Source organism: Lissotriton helveticus, chromosome 7 (assembly GCF_964261635.1).
Source record: "Lissotriton helveticus chromosome 7, aLisHel1.1, whole genome shotgun sequence".
In the NCBI taxonomy this organism is placed as follows: domain Eukaryota; kingdom Metazoa; phylum Chordata; class Amphibia; order Caudata; family Salamandridae; genus Lissotriton; species Lissotriton helveticus.
In genome coordinates this window covers 1,181,450,674-1,181,473,624 of record NC_136068.1, presented here as the reverse complement: position 1 = coordinate 1,181,473,624, position 22,951 = coordinate 1,181,450,674, and the positions used below count along the sequence as shown (strand labels likewise).

At 43.0% G+C, this 22,951-nt stretch overlaps 1 protein-coding gene and 1 long non-coding RNA gene across 2 annotated transcripts in view; one reads left to right on the top strand and one right to left on the bottom strand.

Moving 5' to 3' along the window:
- The window catches only part of LOC144767288 (uncharacterized), a 149,088-nt gene extending 148,480 nt beyond the window's left edge, over positions 1-608 (top strand). The window contains exon 3 of the long non-coding RNA XR_013598134.1: positions 150-608. This is a non-coding gene — a long non-coding RNA (uncharacterized LOC144767288). The remainder of the gene's footprint in view (positions 1-149) is intronic.
- PITPNC1 (phosphatidylinositol transfer protein cytoplasmic 1) overlaps positions 1-22,951 on the bottom strand; it is a 1,067,253-nt gene that overhangs the window by 859,632 nt on the left and 184,670 nt on the right. The window lies entirely within an intron of this gene.

The window sequence follows — 22,951 nt, the reverse complement described above, 5'->3', positions numbered from 1 at the left end:
CTCACTCTTTTCCCCCGCTCTGAGTCCTTGGTGGCCTTGAGCCCATGGCCAATTGATTTTTGTTATAAACTAGCTATTACGACTGAATTCTGTCAAATCAAATGACGCTTTAAAATCAGTGATCTGATCCATTGTTTTTAATTTCACAGATACTAATGCCCCTTCCTACCTTGCCCTTCCTTTTCCCGCACTTGTCCTGATGAAGACCCCGTTAAAGGACCATATTCAGCCTACGGCCAGGGGTCGAAACGTCGACGGCTCTTGTTTCCTTGTTTCAGACTTCCGGCACATGTCCTCTAATCAAAATTAATGTTTCATGTGTGACCGTTGAAAGTCTGTATTGTAAAAATTCTGCAATGCACGCCTTAACTATTTAGGCCTTTTGTGTTAGATTTGGCTTTAGTGACATGTTAAAATCATTTGTGATTGAATCTAATGTTTTGACTATGTCTATTTCTTTTTGACTATTCACTGCCCTGAGCACAACTCCACTCCCCCCCACTTCCTTTCCTCTCCCCCCATATGGGGCTCTTTAAAAGTGTTGTTAATTTAATGACATTTGGTTGAACACTGGTATTGTTAAATAAATGACAATACTTTTCTCTTTATTGTTCTGACTGTTGATTACAGAATTGAGAAAGTAGTGGTGATCGTGTGTGTCTTACATAACACGTTCCCCTTGCGGGGACCCCTTCTACATATACCATATAACGCCCAGGTCCCCGCGACTGCATGGGTATAACCCCCCCTTGTGTAACGGGCCTGATAAGGAGGCTAAAAAGCAAAGGGCGAAGCATAGAGGTGAAGAGGGAAGAAGGTGTGAGGAGCAGGGAGCTGAGAGAAGCACGGACGTTTAGTGAAGCAAGAAAGATAAGGATCAAAGAGCAGTGGGAGAAGTAAGATGAAGGCGTAATATGAAAGTGCACGGGCAAAAGAGGCACGGAGAAACCGAGAAACTAAGTTCAAGGAGTAGGGAGCGTGGAACAAAACGAAGGAAGGGAGGCGAGAACGGCTTAAATGCAGTCATGGGAGAGAAGAAAGGAACTAGGAAAGAGGGAAGTGGAAAAGCAGAGTGGGGAGATGGTGGAAAATAAGGGGGGAGAGGCAGAGTGAAATGGAGAGGGGAGGAGAGAGAGAGCGCCGAAACAGTCTCTTTCATTGTAATAGGTCCTAAACCTTAACTCAGGCCTTCTTCCCTTGTTCAGTACTTCATTGCTCTCCAGCGAGGTTTGCACTCTGCAAATGCTTGTGTATAATTCCATGATCACGTCTCAATCTTAGTTTATAACCACTACTGAGTCAGCAGTTTATAGCGTTTGGAATACAGGATTCCATGCAGAATTCTGGACAGACTGAATTTATGATACAAGCCAGAATCTCTCTATGGAATTCCTGAAATTGCAAGTTAAATGCCACCGACTGGTGAATAATTGTGCAGAACTGTTTTTTCTGCCTAGTAATCCCGATTCTAGAGGGTTTAACATATACATGTACTAACTGCTCTAAGCAGGAGGTCTGCGTCTGCAGGGACGGCAGCGTGAGGTGGTAGAGGAGGCAGGGGATGCGGGAAATGTGGGAGAGGGAGGGAAGGGTGTCACCTGTCGGGAGGGACATGCTGAGAAATTGGCTCAAGGAAGCCCTTTTATTCAAAAGCACTTTTATCGGCCACAGCTCCAGGCAGTAAAATTTGGTCTGCTTTTCTCCTACATGAGAGATCTATGTGCGGGGAGACTCTGGCAGCTTGTGATTGCGCAGCGGCACAATTGAGACCTGGGCCCTCTCTTTGCCATCGGAATATGTGACCTAAAAGGCAGGCATCCAGAAGGCGGGCGTGCAATTCTGAAAAAAATACGCGATGAAAGTTAGTGACAGGCTCTGTCAGTTAAAATATGAGTGAGATACGTCAATGGGTTATTGCACTTGCTGCAGAGAACAACATAGAATCTGCTGGACAGGGTCTTCAATTTCAAATACTAAGATAGTGCAGCGGACTGATACATACTACTGCAGTGATCTTTGTGTTGGAATAGGGCTGAAATCAAAAGTGAAGTCATTCACCTCATAGAAAGATTTCCATATAATTTGAAGATCACTAGCATAGCGGAATTAATGTCTTTACTGGTGCCACAAGCGGGTTCTGGAACACCCTTCTCACAACTGCCAATCGCAGGCAGACGTCACACGTCCAGGAAACTGTTGAAAAAGCACTTTCGCGAATTCTGTGCGGCTGCTCCAATGTTACTTCAATGTCAGGGTGTGTGTTCCGTTCCCAGCTTCCTCTTGGCTGAATATGTTACTGCAATCCGTTCTTTCTGAGAAAGTGCCCTTTGTGTCTAAGGCACCAGCGTCAAGAAATGCCCCTGAGAGGATGCAGTCACGCCACGTCCTTTTATAACTGTATGGACGGCTTCTTACGCCGGTTTCGTTTGAGTGCTAAGTGCGGTGATAACTCACAGGCGTCATCTATTCTTAGCTTGATAATGAATATGGCAGGAGATGTGGCACACGAGTGATCACGAAACTGAAAGCGATCGAGGTGAGGAGAGGAAAGGGGAGAGGGGAGTGGGGACGTGAAGTGCAGGCGGGGGGCGGGGAGCAAAGCCTTTGAAGAGCCAGAGTCACGGCCTGCGGCCGTGAATAAGTGAAGTGAATAATTAGGGGAGGAGAACTGGCAGGCTGATAGGCAGAAGGCTCAGGCAAGCTCGTGCACGAGGCGTGCACTTCCCAAAATCCGCGAGAGCCCTTGGCCTTAAGTAGTGGTTGGTTTAGCTGCATTAGGGCTCTTTTTCCTATTCCTGCGGAATAGGAAAGGGGCGAGCCCTAAAAAGCACTACCGATGAGAGGAAACAATCTGGTGACTGTTCCCACTGGAGCCACTGAAATAATACTTTCGTCAGAAAAATGGACACTAAATCATCAACATACTTTTATTTTTCTGAAAAGACAAATAATAATGAATCTCATAACTTAACATTACAACTCTCTACGGATGCAAGAAAGCTAGAAATTCGTAGGTTTTGTTTAACCGTTAATAAAAAAAAATTTAAAGGCACATTAGTACATATCCAGATTAGCACCAATAATACAAGTTTTTAAAATGCCAGCCAACATCTACAACCTTTAAACTGATTACATTTTTCAAGGTGAAAAATCACTGTGTGATGTCAACAGCAGCATCCATTTTACGCACGCTATAATTTACAAGCGTTTGCAAGGTTTCGAAACATCATGTGAATTACTTGTATATGTCATAACCCACAAACTCTGCTATTTATGGGAAACAGCAAGTTATGCGTTCCTGCCATTTAGAATACCATCTGTATGGACTAACAACTTCAAAGAAGCAGGCCCCCTCTGTCTCCAAACAGAGAACCGCACTCAGCTTGAAAGGATGTACGGCTTTCTCTGCCTCTCCTTTTAGGGCGTCTTTATTAGGCAATAATGTTTATTTAAAGGTACACACCTCATGCCAGATCCAGTCACGCATTCGTGAGCTCAGAAAATTAAAGCATATTAAACTCTCTCTCTGTTCCAGAGTTAAACGTTTATCTTCAGTGTAATGCCTTCAGCAGGAGTTACCATCAGATTATGTTAACCTAGTTACCATCATATCAGATTAAGATTCACAAAAAATGTAGAGAAAGAGAAGCACTACAAACAAGGATTGGCCAGACCAATCTGTTTTGCATATTCAAAATCTATTGGATTTGTCGATTTTTTTCGGACATGTTGCAACAAAAGGGAGGGGCAGATGAGGAGGAACGAGGGCAGCAATAACGGACAGCGGGAGGAGGGCAAGGGGGAAAAAGAAGCACAAGGGAGGTATGGTCAAGGGAGCTGCAACACAGCGGGCAGCAAGTGGAAGGTTGGGGGGAACATCAACACGAGGAAAGGTTAGCAGATGGATTGCAGACATGCATTTTTCGAGAATGCATGTGAAAGAGTAAAAAAACAAGCATTTGCAATGCAATAGGTCTTGCAGTTGTTAGAGTTTGAGCTATTGGCATTGTAAATGGCAATGCCTTTTATTTATGTGTTGGTTTTTAAAACATAAACAAAAGGCATTGTCATTTACAATGCTAATAGGTTAAACTCTCACAAATGCGAGACCTATTGCAATGCGAGGATTTTAGAGCTTCCCTGAAAAGGGTTTCTGATTGAATGAAACGTAGGTGATTGGGCAGTTGGTTCCAGGCCTTGGTCCATATCACTGCGATTGATTTCCCCCCTTTTGAGACACACCTGAAAACAGGGGGTTTTAGTAGGTTAGCGTTGGATGATCCGAGTGTGCCGCGTGGCACACCATGCGGACCTAGGCCGAAGATAGTGAGGGCCTGAGGAAAGTGGGTAGGGAGACCAAACAGTATTTGAGTCCTGTTTTATTTCCACATGAAAATGGGCACAGTAATTTTTCAACCCTGTAGCAAGCCAGGACACATTTAAAGCTTTGAAAGAAAAATCATATCTTTGTTCGTAATCATCTATACTAGGAAATGACAACCATCAAGGCACATTATTTACAATACATTTGCTAGACTATTACAAGTTATCTTTTTTGTATTTGTATTTTTGTTTAACCCCTTCCCTGCTCATGACGAGCTCAGCTCGTCATGAGTTGTGCCGCTCGCACGCTGATGACGAGCTGAGCTCGTCATGTAACGCCAGCGCGAAAAAAGCCGCCGCACGCATGCGGTTAATTTCAGGATTTTTTTTATTTCGGATTGGATGTAGGAGATTAGTAATTAACTTCATAGGTTACTTTATTTCAGTATATCTTTTGGGTTTATCACAATAGTAATGCAATGACTGTATCCACGTAGGTCTCTGTAGATGGTACATTCAAGTGGATTGAGGGAGCACTGTTGGATGGCGGTTTGGTGGTGGAGGAATTGCTACTGGCCTAAGTAATGATTAGGAATAAAAATGAAAGGCGTCTTTTGTATAGATTGGCTGGAAGTGTGTGGACAATACGTGTTTGTGTATGACGACCTAAGAAACTTAAGTTATAGGCAACACAACACATAAGAAAATACCATAAGCAAGTCTAACGCCACTCAGAAATGCCACAAGGCCAGCAACACAGCACACATGTTAAACTGCAATAGACATTCAACCAACCTAAAAATAAACCAACTGGTAATAAAAGCCTTCTACCTTCTTTATTTCCCAAAACTAGAATCATACAACATTGTTTAATAATACATCGCCACTCAATGACCATTTATAATTTTGAAAAATGTTCGAACTTCCTAAGAAACAATGGCAACACCAAAGTCCCAAGATGAACCAGACCACCAACAGACGGAGTCGTACCAAAAAAGTACTGCTGTATTACAGGGCCATACTACTAGCACACGTGTGTTATACAAATACTCAAAACACTTGGAAAAGTTGCTGTATATACCAAATGTAACACAATTCACTTGAAGCATGAGTGGTAAACGTGATCAATGTGACGACATAAAGCACTCTGTCTAACGATACACAAGCAAAACAAAAGTACAACGCATATTTTAAGTTGGAATAAACAAAATCTGAACTCAAAATGGTTCAGTAAGTATCGATTCAAAACGATTTAGTAAAGGTCGTTTATAATGCGCATAAACCCGATATGTGTGCTCAATTGGTGTGGACGTCGGATACAAAGGATGTATACAAGTGGTGCCAATCCAATTCTAAATAATATTAAACTGCCGCTTAGTAAGACAAGTTAAAACCGACGGATAGACGAGCACAACATGCTAGGTCTTAAAATCACTGTGTAGACGCCATTGGAAGTGGTGGGTGAAATAGGCGGGCAACTTTTACGTCTACCAAAGAGAGGGAAGCCGTGATCTGGCCGGGATCCAGACACAAAGTGGGAAAGAGACTCGCTGGTAAAGGTATAAACACAGATAAATAAATAGTAGGTGAAACACTTGGACACAAGGCCCCTTGCCATCCTCAAAACAAATCATAACAGAATGAAAACAAATAAACATAGGAGTGAACTAAACAATTACAAATTCCACATTCGATCATTTTGGCCCTATCTTCGCAAAAGTGCCCAGTACCTGGAGGCTCTCTGATCGTATCCCGAGAGAAACAGAGACCAGCTATCTCTGAGACGCTGACAGTTCACATCTCCTCTTCTCACTCTGGAAACGACCGGAGAGTTCAGCAAAGGGCAGGCGTGAGTAACTCTTCTTCCATGGTAGTAAATGGACAACACATTCCCAAACTTGGGGGGGGCCGGGGGAGGGAGGAAGCTTTCTTCAACAGGAGAATTGTTTCCCTGTGGGAAAATTTGTTTGCATTTGCTCATCGAGCAAGACAGACAATCCCATAGAAAACAAGGCTGCTCTTGACAAACCTTGTTGCGTAGTCTAGTTGTCTTGCGGTAAATGTCAAAAAGAGGCGACCTCATTGCCATGAGGTTATACGTTATGCCGAGACCGGGGCTTCGAACTCGAGAATCTTCTGGAAGTCTCGCGTGTGCCAAGGTCAGAGGCAATGTTGCGAAATTCTTGGAGTTCGAGGCACCGTGTCTTGTGAATGAAACGAGCCTCTTTTAACCGTATAAAAAGCACGAGCTACCTTACGCTGTGCACGTAGTAGGAGTCGTAAATTGGTAGCAAAAATAAAGCAGTTTTCTGTAAATTAAATACCGGCATACGTGACCTCTAACCTTGTGGGTAGGAGAGAACATGCGCAATGTGTACACACGTGTGGTCTTGTAGCGCAACTCTGATCACTGTGTGTGTATGGGTCGAGACGCTGTAGCAGCAACATGGTAAGTGTCCTTGATTTTGTGTGCTCTTAATGCAATTTTCTTTAATTTAGTTTTGTGTGCCTGTTCATTTTGGTTCGACGAACAGCGTACTTTTCTCGAGAGCTGCCTAAATGTTTTATGTACATTGTATTCCCTTCTCGAAGGTTTGAAAATGTTACCACCAGTCACCTTTCCTACTGTGCTCGGCGAAGAAGTAACCTTTTTATGGCTTATTTATTTATTTATTAACAGTTTTCTATAGCGCGTACAAGACCCGTGGGTATCAGAGCGCTTAACATCGCATGGCATGAGTTGAAACAACAATGTGTAGAAGTCAACAAGATCTAGCAACAAAAAACGTAATTGGTGTTACTTTAGACCTAGTCTATAAGTATCTAATATACTTTTTTCATTTAATGCTCTTCCAGTTCCATTCCTAAGGAGAATTTCTAGCGATCGCCCCATAATAAGTCTTAGCTGGCTCTATGTCGTACCTATGGGAGGAACTTACTCATAAGAAAGAGCTTAATTTCCCTCTTAAATATGATAGAGTTTGTGATTTTTCTGATGTTAGCGGGAGGGGAGTTCCAAATTCTGGGGGCTACGCCTGAGAATGACCTCTCATATGTTCTTTTCTTCTTGAAGATTGGTGGTCTCAAGAGTAGGTAATTTGCCCTTCTGGTTGGTCTATTTCTTCCTGCAATTTCTATTTTGTTGGCAAGATATCTAGGTGTGTTGTGATGAATCGCTTTATGAGTTATACATGCTATTTTCAACTGTACTCTAGCTTCATATGGTAGCCAGTTTAAAGCTTTCAGGTGAGGGGATATATGGTCAAATTTCCTCGATCCTGTAATTAGCCTGGCTGCTGCATTGAGGCAGGCTTTTAGGGGTGCTGTGGAGATTTTTGGTAGTCCAGCTAGCGTTGTACATCCATATTCGATCCGTGATATAACCAGTGATTGCACAGCTAGTTTTAAGTCAGTCTCCGATAGAAAACATTTCATTTTTCTCAAATAGTTCAAGTGGAAACGTGCGTTTTTTGCCATTGTTTTGATATGAGTTTTCATATCCAGGTTCTCATCCAATGTGATTCCGAGTGATTTCGCCGAGTCAACTAGGGTAGGGATGCAATTTAACGCTGTGATCATTTTGGACCATTCCTTCACTACGGATTGATTCTTTTGTGGTGTGATAAGTAAGAATTCTGTTTTGTTTGCGTTTAGCTTGAGATGGTTGTTGGTTAGCCATTTTAGCGATATTTTGAGGGCTTCATTCATTGTGGTAATGTCTTCCAGGTTCGAAATCTTGATGTAAAGTTGCGTGTCGTCCGCATACATGTGGTATGATATTTTTGATTTCTTCAGAATTTCTGTAAGGGGTTCAATGTACAAGTTAAACAATGAAGGAGAGAACGTGGATTCTTGTGGGACTCCGATTGTGTTTGGGCATGAACGAGAAAGCGATTGGTTTACTAGGAATCTCTGAGTTCTGTTCTGTAAGAATGATTCGAACCATTTCAGTACAGTGCCAGATATTCCCATCCTGTCATGAAGTCTGTTCAGTAAATTTTCGTGATTAACTGTGTCAAATGCTGATGACAAGTCTAGGAGGATGAGGAGGCAAGATTGATTGCGATCTAGTGCTTGAAGTGCATCATCGACAATGTGTAGGATGGCTGTTTCCGTGCTGTGATCAGCTCTGAATCCCGATTGACAGTCATCTAGCAGTGAGAAGTTGTCGATATGTCTGCTCAGCTGATTCTGAACACATTTCTCTATCAATTTGGCCAGAAAAGGGATGTTGGTCACTGGGCGATAGTGGTTTGGATCTGTTGGGTCGATTGTGGGTTTTTTGATGATCGGGACCACTTTTCCTGCCTTCAGGCTCTCTGGGAGGACCCCCTGGGAGAGTGAGGCGTTTATATTTTCTGTCCATATTGGGATCAAAGTATGGCTGATTTCTTTTAGGCATTTCGATAGTAAAGGGTCGTTATAATGGTTGTTGGGTTTAGTGGTCGCTAGTGTTTTAACAATCTCATTTTGGTTCAATAATTTCAACGAGTCCCAGTGTGCTCTGTTTTTAGTCATCTTGTCCGCATGATTTGGATCAATTTGTGATGGTGGTGTATTGTCATTGATGTTCTCTGCAGCGGTCTTAAGTTCTTCTTCCAGCTTGTTGGCTTTGTTAGCGAAAAAGGTAGAGAATTCTTCACAACTTAGTTGCATTTTGGTGACCTCTAGGACAGATTTTGCCATCTTATTTGATTGTTGTTTTATAATTTCAAACAATTTTCGTGGTCTGTTTTTAGCGTTATCCAATTCAGTTCTAATAAATTCTTTTTTTGTGTTGGTGATCTTGTTATATTCGCTTCTGATTTTTCTGAGGGATTTCAGTTCAGGGGAAGATGGGTGTTGTCTCCATTTTCTTTCAGCGCGTCTCAAATTACGTCTTTCTTCATTCAATATTCCATTAAACCATGGGTTTTTAATCTTTTCCGTTACTCTTTTCAATTTGAGTGGTATGGTGGCATTGACTATATCCGTTACTGAGGTATTGTAATGATTCATTAGGTCGTTCACCTTTTTCATGTAGACAGGTGGGTTTAAGTCTCTTTTGCAGCTTTCAATTAGAAGATCCATATTTGAATCTCTGGCATCTCGTATCCATCTTTTCATTTTGTTAGTATGAATGTTTTTTATCTTCTCCCGCGATGGTATTAGGAACTGGACTGATTATCTGTGCCAAATGTTTGGCTTTTTTATTTTAAATATCGTGGTGGATTATTCCCACCCTCATGATCGCGTCGCACTACATCGCTCCTTTAGACTGCAGTTTATTATTTTTATTTTTTATTTATGTGTTTTTATATAGCGCAGACTTTACCTGAAGGCGTCAGAGCGCTTCACAATAGGAACAGTAAATTACAAGTGAACAACTTTACAAAAGCAAACGTTAAGTTACATGAGGTAAAAGTGACAATTGTGAGCAAACAAAATACATGAGGTAGCAAACAGTGCATTACAGGAAGAAAGAGACAGAGCGTGCCGAACTTGGAGCGCGCGTGCTGACGGAAGGCAGAATGTGCACATGCGCGTGTTCACAGGCGCGTACACAGACCCCAATCGCCGCGCGTGCCCCGTCTGTCTCCCTTGAGAGGCATCTCGGCCACAATAGGTCTCAAGAGCGAGACCTAAAAAGTACCTGCAAGAGCACGCAGTCAGTGAAAGGACACTGGATACAGACAGGAACCTGTACTTGGTCCATGCTCCAAGGTAGGGACCAATACTGGAAGCACCTGGAGGCAACAGGAAGTAGCAGGAATTGCTGATTAATCAGAAGCAAAGAAACAGTGATGTGTGAAGAACCCACATTGCCCCGTTTTAAGCTTTTTTTTTGTTGACAATAAATATTGTCGACAGCGCATGATTGCTTATTGAGGCGAAACCTAAAAATGATTTCTTTGATCCAGTAGTTCCTTCTTTAATGAAGAACAAACGTTCTTTTCAATGTTGTTGAATCAAAATTAATTTTTAAAATCTCATATGTTCTTTTTAAAGAACATCAAAGGTGTGTGCCTTTAGGCTTTACATAGCCATCTAAAGGAAATGTGCCCCTCGTCAAATTTGCCTTATATTTTGAGGCATGTATGACTGTGAGAAAGGGATTTCACTCCCTCCTAACAGTGCTTAGTAGCCTTATTGCGTATCTGTGCTGTGTTAATGTTCCTATAAATTGAAAGGCCACTTGGACTTCTGAAGAGCAAAAACTGAAGAATAAAATTATTAACCCAACCTAGGTAATTTAAGAGTTTTCAGTGTACAGAATAACCTACTTATATGATCCATGTAATTTGCGGTTGACGGTTTTGAGTGTCACTTGCTCCTTAAATTTTTTACTTTCATCTTCCTAGTGCATGCTTTCCCAGTTCACACACTAAATCTGAACATGGAATTCCCCAATTATGAAAAGGTTTTCTTCACAGAACAGATGCTCAATTATAAATGTATTATGTTTGGCAAGTAAATATTTCCGATGTACAAACCAGAAGGTTAGTATTGGGTTCGCTGGGAGCACTTTGCAAAGACAACAATAGAGAATGTGCCTTATGTTACAATAGGAACACCTCTTTGTTCAATTATTTCCGTACTCTAGGCAACAATGGAGCTTAAGAGTTAACACCAGTCCATTTTTAGGTCTCGCCTATAGACAGTTTGTAGCTGTGTTGCAGACAATACCATCTTGACCAACCAATACTTGAAGTGGGCTTTGGGTCAGCCCACTGCCTATCATTGATTGGCTTTGTTTGCTTCATATTTGGTGGCTTTCCTTCCTCTTCCGTGTTTGTCACTCCCCTGGAGCATTGCTTCTTTACCATCCTTGAGGTTGGAGGACTTATAACTTTGTACATATATCAGGCAACAACCTTTTTATCTTCGTATTCCATGGAAGTTTATGTGTGTCCTTGCTCTGTACCTCATGTGTTGCTCCCCCTCACACCTCACCCCACACTTTTCTCTTCTCCCCCTTTCCCCCACCTCATATATTGCTTTCTGGCCCTTACTTGCTTCTCTTTTAATTTTTATTTTTTAACAACCCTGTCTCCACTGTCTTGCTAAGCTTCTCTGTTTTTCCCTTGGCACAGACATATATGGGTTATACACTGATTTTCAAGCACAGCAATTTAAATACAAACTACTATTCAAATACATAAAATAATTAAGAAGAATGCAGCAAGTGAACCCAAATTAGTGGCTATACATATCTTGCTTATTGCTTGAAGAAGAAAGCAGCAAGTGAACCCAAATAAGTGATATACAGGTCTTGCTTATTGCTTGGCCATGTGAAATCAAGCCCAAATAATGAGTCTACACTGTAGAATTTAATATAAATCTGTGAAATCGCACGCTTCAGAATAAGAAATGTATTTTAGAATCAGGTGTTTGAAAAATTGGTTATATCACCAATTAAATGTGTAAATTGAGAAATGAGAATAATCATGTATTTCTGCACATGGTGCGTTCGCCCACAGATGCCCTAAAGATGAGACTGTGCTACCAATTATACCACAGGGTGCCCTGAAAACCTGACGAGTGCCACATCCTGCATCCTACTATTAGAACTAAAGATAGTGCCTAAGATGAGTAGAACCCTTGACAAATGTGTGTACAAAAGAAATATTCATTACTTAGGGAAATGATGGTGCAAGTTGTAAAGCAAGTTGTAAAGCATAATACCCTACCCAAGGACCCAGCTACCCTTCTCAACCCCCTCTATGGTCACCCAATGACATACTCAACCCCTAACATCCTATAAATAGAATAGTCTGAACAGTGTAGTGCAATACAGCATATTATAACACTCCGCATCACTTTGAAACACCTGCAAATAAGAGTTGAAAATACAAAATACTAACTAACTAGCTCTAACCAGGCTAAGAAAACAACCAATTGACTGCACATGTTGCGTACATTCCAATCCGCCTGACAATAAAAGTAAACAAATAAAAGGTCACCTGAGCCCCATCCCAAAGAAACAAAGTGTCTTTGATAGATTGAGGCACTCAGTAGGTCAGGGTACATTCACTTGGAGACTCATCTTTGCACTCGAGCATGCATTTATCCACTGGCATTTAACAACCTAGGTAAGATAATTTAAAGTAATAAAAATACAAATAAAACTGCTGCCCAAACATGGTGGGCATATTATACTTGTAATAACAACATTAAAGGTAGCAGTGGATGACTGCCTTGCAATGTCAATGCACGTATCAGACCGTTGTTACGTACCAGTCTGGCCTCCATGTTTATAACCAATATGTTAGCCATTTTGGAATGATGAACCAATGATAGACTATGAACATTGCCATTCCATGTTCACATGGTTAAGGCCAGGCGGGATGCTGTGTAATGTGGATAAAATGAGGCAAGCAAGGGTCAATTAGTAGTGTGTGGGACATTATAGTAAGATCTAGAAAAGTTAAAAAGGGACCAGAAAGAAATTAAAAGCAACCTATGTAAGAAGACAATGGAAAACAAAAGGACTGCCAAGCCCTGGAACTGAAGTGCGCTGATTTTAAGGCAGATGTGCACATGGGATCAGACAAATGCTGTCACTCACGGGGCATGAGAGCCAATTAATATAGTGGGCTGACCCACTACCCCAAGCAGTATGCTGTCACGGATAAAGCAAAGTGTACCCGACACTCCCACAGAACAATGGCAGAAGAGGGCTGACTCAAATCATCACTATGTATGCATACGCATATATTTTTGTATACAGCTATATATGTATTTTTAAGGTTTGTTTATTGTAAGATAAGACAGACAACCATGCCTGTCAGGCCTTTCAAAATAATTGAAGCAAGAATGATTATAGAACAAATATTCAACTCTTCAGGAAGGAAGGTCACATGTAAGATTTCAAGTAACAAACTACTTGAATGCAGGCTTTATCACAGTGCAACGACAATCCACCATTACTGCTTGTTGGCTTAAACACGTTTTTCAAAGTAGATCAGGCCTACTGCCTTTGTCATAATTGATTAACCCGTTCCATGCGTCGGACCGTCCCCGGCAGTCCGACGTCACAGTGGGCGTGTGCGGAAGACGGGCGGGGGCCGTCAGAACCACGCCCACTCATTGTTTTGCCCGCACCGTGGCAGAATTCGTGCCGCGGTCAACGGGTTAAATGTATGTCATCTGTAATATCATGTACAACCAATCATGCCTACAGTCTTTATCATTAGCTCTTCACCAGAATCAACTAAGACCTTCTGTGATGAGCATAAGAATTTCCACAAGGTAACCATCAGGCAAACTATAAAAAAATATAAATATGTACATAAGAACAGTTGTCCAAACAATATAAAATCACTCCTAAGAAAGCCTCATAAGGATTATCAAAGTGCAAATGTTCTACCCCCATGGTTTGCTTGAGCAGGTCCCTGTCACCAAAACCCTTGCTACTACGGTAATCTGAAAGGTTCCATTTAATAAAATACCTACCAGCTGGATTTAGCATAATGTAATAACAGTCCACCTTTAAAAGCCTATTGCTTTATATATATGTTTTTCACAATAAGTAAATCACACCTTGTGACTGTTTTCATAACTTTCATAATAAACAGATCAAACCTATTTCACCTGAAAATGTTTCCGAAATGACCAATAAGGGAAGCTACCATTTTACCAGTGGCTTGACACCATAATAAAAAGAGACCTACTCAGTTTTCCATTTAATAAAATATTTACCAGCTGGATTTAGCACAATGTAATAACAATCCACCTTTAAAAGCCTATTGCCTTATATATATGCTTTTCACAATAAGTAAGTCAAACCGTACGACTGTTTTCATAACTTTCATAATAAACAGATCAAACCTATTTCACCTGAAAATGTTTCTGAAATGACCAATAAGAAAAGCTGCCTTTACCAGTGGCTTGACACCATCATCAAAAGAGGCCTACACAGTTTGAGAAAACTTGCAACGCTCGCACACAGAGATATAAAATTACAAATACGTAGACAATTACGGTTATCAAAACAATAAACAACCCCTCTCAAAACGGCCAAACAAGAACAATCAAAGTGAAATATTTTACTTTCAGGGTTTGTCAGAGTGAGTCATCATCAACACCCTTGCCTACTATTGTAATCTTTGAAATTACATGTAACTAAACACCTGTTTACAGCCTGTAACACAGTGTGATAATCACCTACTGTTAAAGACCTATTGGCTTTGAAAAATACTTTTCAAAATAAATGAGCCAGGCCTACTGCCTTGGTCATAAAATTTCAAAATAAACAGATCGGACCTACGGCACCAGACATAACACTTCTCAGTGAATCAATCAGGCCTTTTGTCTTTGTCATTGGTTTGGCACTATAACCATGTTTAGACTATTGTATTGACCCTAAACTTAATCACATGACAACAATAAAGTCAAAATGATAAATGTATACAAAATTACAGTTGGCAAAACAAAATACCGTCTCTCCTAAGTGGGCCTAACAAGGATTATCACAGTGCAAACCTTCTAACACCATGGTTCGTTATAGGAGGCAACAAACGCCAAAACACTTGGCTACTGCAGTAATATGTGAGATTTTATGTAACAAAACATTTTCTGCAGGCTTTAATACAGAGTAATACGCCACCCTTAAATGCCTATTAACTTTGACAAATGCTTTTCACAATAAATGTAATAAATAGATAAGGTGTACAGACTCAATGGAAATATTTCATAAAAATCGATCAGGCCCATAACCTTTGTTAATGACTTGCCACTATAATCAACACAGTCCTTCAGAGTCCTTCAGAATAAAGCATAAGCTTTCCTGCACACCAAAAAGCGCAATACAAGCGCTCGTTTTAGTGGAAGCGCAAGGCTTTGGGTCCAATCAAATGCTACACTCAAGGAAATCAACATATGGGCGGAGCCCAAGCCCCTCTCTCAGCAGCACTTCTGAAAGCTCTTACTGCGGCCATCTGCAAAAAGCTCATGTTTCTATCCAAGACCTAATTCTATTGATTGGCATGTAAATAAATTCCCAGTTATTTTTCCCATGCTATCAAAAATTGTGGCTTGGGGGTTTGCTCTAGAGGTCACCAAAACTTTAAATAAGGGGGAAAATGTAGAGTCCCCACCGCCACTCTGCAAGTAACAGGGTATAAAGCCCAGAGTCGGACTTGTATATATAGAGAGTGTTCAGGTACTCGTAGACAATGGTTTCATTTGAGAGCCTCAAAAAACATTTGGCACCCCTTCATAGAATAAGTGTGCACTATACTAGAGCCTCTTCTTTGCATTTGTGACGGGTCTTCACTTGTAGCCCTCGAGTGAAGTCTTTCCCCACAGTGGAGCACTGGGGAGAAGGTCCAACCTCCTTTGGTTTAGACATCCCACATCTGTAGGGTTTTGGAGACCAACACTCAGCAGTACATATTATTGAACCTCTACTACAATGAGATCCAAAGGTTCGGCCACTGTTGGTCGACATGGCAACGCCTGTTTTCCACCCCCTTTGTCATCTGCTCTACCATGTATCAGTATCCTGCCAGTAAAAGACAACATTCGGGATACCCAGTTCATCCACTTTCCGGCAGAAGAAGATCTGCACATTCCCAAAGTTTCCCTTCCAATTTCCCAAATAAAAGAGACACATAACGTAGGTGTTACATAATGTCAGTAAAGCATTGCTCCACATCCATAAAAGCAAGACCTCATGAGGACTATTGTTATAACACTCCTATCCTACCATTACTAGTTGTAGGTCTAGCTCGCTCCACCTCTAACTAGCAGATAGGTACTTTTTAAAGCATATATGCGCTTCCACCTCTTTAACGATGTAATACCAGCTTTTTGTGTGAGACATTCATATCGTACTTTACAGACATGGTATTTTGATCCATTGCGAAATAGTCCATCATACATGGATAACAAAAAAATGCAGACTGGAACACTAAGTAGCACAGAGAGTGTTCAGTGACCACCTGCACTTTAAAAAATGGCAACTCCATTATATATGACCTTCAACTACTGGAATGAGCATTATGACGTTAATCTAAAACCAGTCAGGCAGTAATAGCAAGAAGAGACCACAGTTGGATTTCTTTGGGTGTACATATTTTAGGAACTGTGTTCTTATGATGTGCTCTTGTTTCCTTTCCATCTGTTGTCACTGGGTTTGGTTTGCTTTGGCTCTCTTGTTGGCATTTTAGTTGTTTCATCCCTTTTTACATTTCATTTAGTAATTATTGTTTTTATTTGTACATTCTAGCCCTGATGAAGTCTTTATGCATATACTGCTTAATAGACGAAACACGTGTTGGGTAGAAGGTTAGGACTCACAAGGATGCTGTTTTGAACATTAAATAATTAGATAAAACACCCATGTGGACTGGAATGTTTCTTTTGGACTTGTAACTTGCCTTGAGATACTCTTAATTTTGCTCGGGCTACAACGTGTATGTATCATATGATTGATGTTTTTGGGGGGAGGGGGAGGTGTCATGTTGTTGAACGTGAAGACAATAAGGTGATGGTCCGACCAATCAATGGGGACAATGTGAGAAAGGGAAGCCAAATCTTTGCTAGTGATGATGGCATCAAGAGTAGCTCCTTTGTCATTTGTTGGGGAATGGCAAAGTTGATTAAAGTCAGTAACGTCAAGTAGGTCATTGAGGATACTAACCGAGAGATCAGTCTTATTATTCCAGTGAATATTGAAGTCTCCGAGGGAGATGTTTTTGGAGTTGGGAAATCGAGGCTTGGGAAAGTAGGTCAGACAGTTCGTGTACAAAGGTCAGAGGGTCACCAGGGGGATGGTAAATGTTAGTCGAATAGCAGGGCCCCCCTGAGCTTTAAGTTCTGCTACCATGTATTCAAAAGTGGCTTGATCAGGTTTTTTAACAAGGGAGAGTGGGAGTTCATCTTTATAAATTATGGCTAGGCCACCCTCGATTTTGTCTAGCCTATTTTTTCTGAGGATAGAGTAACCCGGGGGGGAAAGCATGTCAAGAAAAGAAGAGGAGTGAGCCTTGAGCCAGGTTTCCGTAAGAAAGGCGGTGTTAATGGCTTCATTGAGGATAGCATGTCGTGCAGCTGACCTACAGTTGATTAACATGCATTTGAAGGGTTTGTGGTTGGTATCAGGGGAGCATCCTGAATGTATAGTGGTGAATTGCAGGGGGGCCTGGGCGAGCCAGGGGAGGTCGGGTGCGGCTTATCCCCAGGATCACAGAAATAGTGGAGTGAAGTGTAGAAGGATCGGTAGTCGCAGCGAGTTGCAGAGGGGGCCTGGGCAAGCCAGTGGCGGTAGGGATGATGCTTCTGGCTAGGATCACCGGAATAGTAGTGTGAGGTATGCGAGAGTCAACAGTCATGGAGCTGGGGGGAGGGGGGGGGTGTAGGAATTATTTAGATGGTTCGGTGCTTGGGATGGGATAGGAGGCAGTTACCAGGGAGACCCTCAGATGGTATGCCATAAGGTGTGGTAAATTTTGTGGAGGGAAAGAAGAGTTGGTATGAGCGTAGCCGAGTGAGAAGGGATGATTGGCAGGTTTAGTATCAGAGAGGGCGTTAAAGTCTTTCCTGAGGAATGAAAACTTCCAATGCCAAGATAGAGAGGTGGAGTTCAATGTTAAGAAGCGATTGGGTTACAAACGTGTACGGTAAGTAGGAAAGTGGGTCAGTGGGGAGAGGGGCATGTTCCGCATTAGCCAGGGAGGGAGGAATGGGAGGTGGACGAGGAGGGAATCTAGGAGGAGGGAAGTGAAGGGTGTTCCAGAGGTTAGGCTGAGGAAGGTTTTTTGTGTGAGCGCCCACATTCCCAGCGGCCTGATGGTTGCTGTGAGAAGATGGGCAAGTGAAGAGAGGTGATCTCATCTCTATGAGATTGGAGATCATTAAGAAAGGACGGGATTGGTATCCCTCGAGGGGCGGTAGGGGTGATGGCGTGAGGGGACTCGGTGTGTAGGAGGGTCGGGGTAGGGAGATCAGACAATGGGGGATGAGAGGACTGAGAGGAAAGAAGGGAGTGATTCAGGTAGGGTGGGAGAGCATCAGTAGGAGAGGAGAGGCACTGGTGTAACGAAAAGTGAGGGAGCCTCCCTGCACAGTACTTAGGGGGACCCCCTCCGGGCTCAATCAGGAGCTCTCCGGCCAGAGTGCAGTGCTGAGGGGGCCCCTTGGAGCTAGGGGCCCCCCCGCACCGCTTGGGCTGCGGGGGCCTGTGTTACGCCCCTGAGGAGAGGGTTTGAGTCGCTGAGAGGGATGATGGAGAGTCGGGAGAAAATAGGGAGGCCAGCGAGTAAATCGGAGAGAGGATTTGGGTGGCTGAATAAGATAAGTTAGAGTCAGGCGAGAGAGAGGATGCTACCGGAGCGGCGGGCTCAAAGGTCTGGGATTGGGAGGCTTCGGAGTAAGCAGAGGATCCAGGTAGAGATAGGGTTGGTGTTAGAAGAAGTGAACTCGGAAGGACTACCTGTGAATGTGAGGCTGTAGTCATATGGGCTGGGGAGGTTAAAAGATCATATAGGGTGCTGAAGTGGTGCTCAAAGATGCTGAGGTGGTTAGCTGAGGCTGGTATGAGGATATTTCCGGATTTAAATATGGAGATGTCGATTGCGCCTGGGAAAGTGGGGGAAGGAGTGGTAGACAGCTTCAAGCCATACAGGATTTTGCAAGTTTTGTTTATGGGGAGGTGGTGGAGGAAGATACTTTTCCATTTAGATGGGCGTCTGGAGTAGAAGATGTAGTTAGTTTTGATAATGGATGAGAAGCTTAGGTAATTGTCCACAAATAAGGTTTCTTGGTGGTAAATTAGCAGTTTATGTTTCAGGTTCCTCTTGGCATTTTTAGATAGGTTGGGAGGGTAAAGGATGGACCATGAGTTGGATCAAAACCTAGTGATTAGTGTGTCCGGTGCAGTGAGGGTGGGATTTGGGGTAGGCATGATACTACCACTAGGATGATCGAATGTGCGGGCAGGGGAATTTGCAGGAGGCGAAATGGTGGTGAAGAGTGGGAAAGGAGGCGAAATGGTGGGGAAGAGTGGGAAAGAGGGGTGGGCGAAAAGTCTGTGAATGGGCAAAATTGGTCCTTCAAAAGGTTTCCCATATGTTTAAAAAAAAAGAAAGAAAGAAATATACGTTTTCTGCATAGCAGGTACAAATTCCCCACACATACTGTCAAAAGAGCAGCTGTTTCCACCTCGGCACTTTAACTCAGGTTGGAAACAGACGTGCAGGGGAGTGAGGTCACGGCGTGATGTTTGTTTTCAGCGTACGGAGCCAATAAATGAGCTCCCACGCGTTCATTCTGAGTCACTGTCCCAGACTGTGTTCAAATGGAACTGAAGACTGGGCCTACTCTCTTTTTATTGAAGCTCTCCGGGTGTTGCAGGGGGGTCTCATTCCAGCTCAGAAGCCTTGTTTCTTCAGAGAACCACACGACACGCAGGCAGTGTAACCTCTAGGTTAGGGCACCACCGCCAGGCAACAACACGCAGCAGAGAAGTAAAATTCACAGCTGTGAACTATCACAACCAGTTATGTACACTATAGAGCAAGTACTCTCCCAATAAGCCCCGCCTCGTTTAACGTCATAAAATGGATTCTTTCCATCCATAACCCCCGCACTGTGCCCACTCCAGAGTACATGCAAATTTCCCATCTCTGCATTCATTAGAATGAAAACATCCAACATGTGTTGTGTTTGTAATGGTCATTGTAGGCCGCAGTTTTATTATGAATACATGCATATACTTTTGTCATCACTTGCATGACCCTAGTCATAAATCATCATCATTGGTGAACTTTTATTACTCGGATCACAAATCATATGCCTTCGTCCTGGCTGCTCCACTAAGATAGGAGCTACCTGGGGGAGCAGTGGCTTGTATAACGCCCCACACACTTTCCCGCCTTGCTGGCGGTGTCCCCCCATTGGGGCGTTTGTACCCCGCCAGGCCCCCCATTGGACACGCGGCCTGGCGCCTCTCTTGCGTCTGTGGAGTGGGACACAGGTGACCTTTCTGTTTCTAGGCACCCAGAACAAGTTCTTTCAGGGGCTCGGCGTCTGTTATGGCACCTGCCGTCAAGGCCCCCTCCAGGGGTTGTGGCCTCTGCAAAAACGTTGTTGATCAGGTCAGAGTACCATCTTCTGCACCTTGAACAATACCACATGTAAGACGAGTTTGCAACAAATTAAAAAATCTGGAACTCCACCCCAGGATCTCCAACAAGCATTTGCAAGCAATAGGTCTCACATTTGTAAGAGTTAGAGCTATTGGCGTTGTAAATGACAATTACCTATGTGTTTTGGTTTGGAGTGTACTGGATGTATGAACAGAGATGCAGCTGCAGCACTGCCTAGAGGACCAAGAATGGAGAATTAAGACTGTGACCAGAGACACAGCTGCAGCACTGTCCAGAGGACTTAGAAAGGAGAATTACGGATGAGACCAGAGAAACAGGTAGCAGCACTTTCTGGAAGACTTAGAATGTGGAATTTCCGACAGGACAAGAGAAGCTGCTAGCAGCACTGCTTAGAGGACTAAGAATGAGGAATTGACGCTGGGAACAGAGACACAGGTGCAGCACTGCCTATAGGACTTAAAATGTAGGAATTACCGACAGGAACAGAAAAGGAGCTAGCAGCACTACTTAGAGGACTTCAAATGAGGAATTACCACTGGGACCAGAGAAGCAGCTAGCAGCACTGCTGGAGTACTTAGAATAAGGAATTACCACTGGGACCAGAGAAGCAGATGCAGCACTGTCTATGGGACTAAGAATATGAAAGAAGGAATTACCACTGGCAACAGAGAGGCAGTTAGCAGCACTGTCAAAAGGACTGAGAATGGGGAATTACCACTGGGGCCAGAGAAGTAGCTGCAGCACTGCCTAGGGTACTTAGAATGGAGGAATTACTGAGGAGACGAGAGAAGCAGCTAGCAGTACTGACTGGAGGACATTGAAAGAAGGAGTTACCGACGGTACCAGAGAAGACGCTTTTAGCACCTTCTGGAGGAGTAACAATGGTGAAATTACCAATGAAACCAGAGAAGCAGCTGCAGCACTGGATCTGGAATGATTACATTTAAATATCCGCACTCAGTCTGTTTTACATAGGATAGATGTGGAACATGGACTTGAGTAAGAATTATATATATTTGTGGAGACAGACTAATCCAGAGCTGCACAACCCTACACTCTCATTGGATACCAGTGCAGAAGCTGTACAACCCTACACTCTCATTGGATACCAGGGAGAAGGAGGAGGGCTGAGAAGAATGGGAGAGAGGGACGGAGGGGAAGGTGGGATGCTACTGCTACAGAGAATTGTACAGCCAACAGGACGGTGTCAGGTCCTCCCTCCCTGTGCTTACATCTGGAGATGCGAGTGTCTGCACCGCCAGGGCCCGGCTGCACTACCCCAGGGTATTGTTTTACATGTAGGCGAGTTCAGTGTTATGGAACATTATATTTTAGCCCTGTGCCTTACACTGTACATGCCTTTTTAATCTGTATCTTCAACGGGCAAGCAGTGATCTGGGAAGGGTAGTGGGGGCGGGTTGCAGAGACGGGTGAAGGTGCCGCGCTGGCAACAGAGTGCGACTGCAAACACAAAAGAAGCCACAAAAAATAAACAAGAGAAGATCATCACAAAGCGTGTTGTTGCTCAAGCAGCTGGCAAGCAACCAGAAAAGAAATAGTGCTCACAGATTATCATAAATAACTGTAAAAGGATGAGCACACATAACAGGGGCAATCCCTATAGGAGGTTACAAAAGTCTAAAAGATGGACTAGTAAGCTATCTAACCAATCAAAAGCCGGCGTTTACGAAGGACAGAAAGAGGAACCAACTGCGGTGCTCCAAGCCCATATTATAGATACAGCATGCCTCACAGAGCAGCGCATGCGCTGCCTAGGCTCGACCAGAAAAACAGAAAAAAAGGTTGCAATAGTTAGGGAAACCATTTGTTTCCATAGGCTTTTGAGTGGACGGTGAGAGGTGTGAAGTAATTTACAAGGTTGTCAGTGAAACTTGCTCGTGCTCCATGCAGACAGTAGACAAGGGTGAAGGTTGCCGAGGCTCACAGTTTGAAGTGTAGGCACTCCATGAAGGAAGTCACATTCTCTGTGGTGATAGTTTCTGGGTGCTGGACCCAAAATGTGCCTCGTCCTTTAAACTGCTATGCCCTGAAATGATTAACAGCAGAGCTAGCTGGTAAAGTGGAAGAGGAAATGACATGATACCCTAGAAGCATTCATTGACGAAACACGATAGGAGGAAACGATAGTAGGAAGTGGGAATGAGAAACCCTAATGGGGGACGTGTCGGTAAAGGAAAAGGAATATGGTACGCTGTGGGGGGTGACAAGTGATTATCACGAATTGTGATGCATGTCTTGTGAAGGCAAAGTGAACTGCCTGCTAACAGTGAAGCTATTGCTTAATAAACTGCGGCCACTGAGATCAATAAAACAGTCTCATTTCATTTATGGGTCATGGGAGCAGCCTTAGAGCTAAGGTTATGATCTTTAATTTAAGAACTTTAAGAAGTGCAGAGTGAAAACTAATTGTCTTAACCATTGACCTATTCTCACTTAGTGAATGAAAACTCCTTCGCAGTTAGTTTTCAAAACTTCCCCAATGCTAGCGAAAGAACTCAAGTCATATGTACTTGCTT